Raw genomic sequence first — 1,651 nt, 5'->3', positions numbered from 1 at the left:
TGGCCGTTGCCAGTACCGCGTGACTGGCCCTCATGCCGGTGGCACGTAAAAGCACCCACTACACTCTCGGAGTGGTTGGCATTAGGAAGGGCATCCAGCTGTAGAAACTTTGCCAGATCAGATTGAGCCACGTGTAGCCATCCGGTTCACCAGTCCTCAGTCAAATCATCCAACCGATGCTAGCATGGAAAGCGGATGTTAAATGATGATGATGATGATGATGATGAGATCAAGAAACCAAACCAAATTAAATTAGACTGAAACCTAATGCTGCTACCCAGCTCTGGTCAAATTATCCAACCCATGCCAGTATGGAAAATGGATGTTAAAAGATGAAGATGTTACTTTATTCTTACAAGGATAATTTTTTCTATCATGAAAAACAACAAAATCACGGGAAAGCATTAAATTTCTTCAGTTCCTTGAAAAGTGTAGACAAACATGAGTGATTATAATGCCATCCTTTTCAATTCATTGGTTGGTTGCCCCAGATTGAATTTTGAGATATAAATCAGAGGAGTTTCGATCAAGAAAACCTGGACTGTTTGAAATTTTAAAATATTTTCCACTCTAACAAGTTCACCAAAATATAACTTCAAAGTGTGATTATGCAACACAGGAATTCATCTAATGAGGAAATTTGGCAGACAGAAACTGAAAGAAGCAAATCAGGCGCAAGCACGTGTGTGTGAGAGAGAGAGAGAGAGAGAGAGAGAGAGAGAGGGAGAGAGAGAGAGAGAGAGAGAGAAAGAGAGAGAAAGAGAGAGAGAGAGTGCACATGTGTTTGTTTACATTTTTTTCACATTACAAAAAAGCTGCAGCTGGTAATGTTGTTATCAGTTCTGCCAATAAACCTCTACTCGCTTCACACCTTTGAAAACATGTGTAATAAGAGGTCCTTTACTTGGAAAACCAAGTATGGGTTAGTGACACGAAGGGCAATGCCTGAATAATATAACAATCATCTATATCAATAGTGGTTTTGTTGTTTTTTTGTTTTTCACATCAACATTATTCTTATCTAGAAATTTGTGTCAATGTAAATGTTTACCATTATGTGACTAGCAGATGGTGTGAGCCAAACAAACTTACATTGTTCACTAGCAGCACAACATAATCTTTTTTGTGTTGATTTTGGAATATCACCAACAGACTGGAATTGGAACCGAGAAAATTTACAATTTCAAATTTATCACCAACTGAAACTTTATCTTTGTTATGCTTTTACTTCCGCTTTTCCATGCTAGTATAGGTTGCACGGGACTGTGTGTTGCCAAGAGCTCTTCTTGGATGTCAACCTTTTCACTTTCTTTTGTTGCCTGAGACAAATCTCAAATGGCCATTAGCTCTAAATAATGGGGAGCAGTTTCTGGAAATATTCAAGATTCTTTTACAGTCTACATCATCAGTGACCCATGTTGCTATTAGAATAGATTTATGGCAGGCTGAGATGGATCACACACACATATATATATATATACCTACACTCTCGGAATGGTTGGTGTTAGGAAGGGCATCCAGCTGTAAAAACTCTGCCAAATCAGATTGGAGCCTGGTGCAGCCATCTGGTTCACCAGTCCTCAGTCAAATCGTCCAACCCATGCTAGCATTGAAAGCAGACGTTAAACGATGATGATGATGATGATATATA

The 1,651-nt window shown here is 39.0% G+C and overlaps 2 protein-coding genes across 2 annotated transcripts in view; one reads left to right on the top strand and one right to left on the bottom strand.

Annotated features, from left to right (window-relative positions):
- The window catches only part of LOC106875905 (ATP-dependent RNA helicase DHX33-like), a 69,611-nt gene that overhangs the window by 8,042 nt on the left and 59,918 nt on the right, over positions 1–1,651 (bottom strand). The window lies entirely within an intron of this gene.
- Positions 1–1,651, top strand: part of LOC106875891 (uncharacterized) — a 45,502-nt gene that overhangs the window by 18,301 nt on the left and 25,550 nt on the right. The gene's annotated exons all lie outside the window — the stretch shown is intronic.

This window comes from Octopus bimaculoides, chromosome 21 (genome assembly GCF_001194135.2).
Source record: "Octopus bimaculoides isolate UCB-OBI-ISO-001 chromosome 21, ASM119413v2, whole genome shotgun sequence".
In the NCBI taxonomy this organism is placed as follows: domain Eukaryota; kingdom Metazoa; phylum Mollusca; class Cephalopoda; order Octopoda; family Octopodidae; genus Octopus; species Octopus bimaculoides.
Note: the sequence above shows the minus strand (reverse complement) of the source record. Positions and strands in the feature narration are given on the sequence as shown.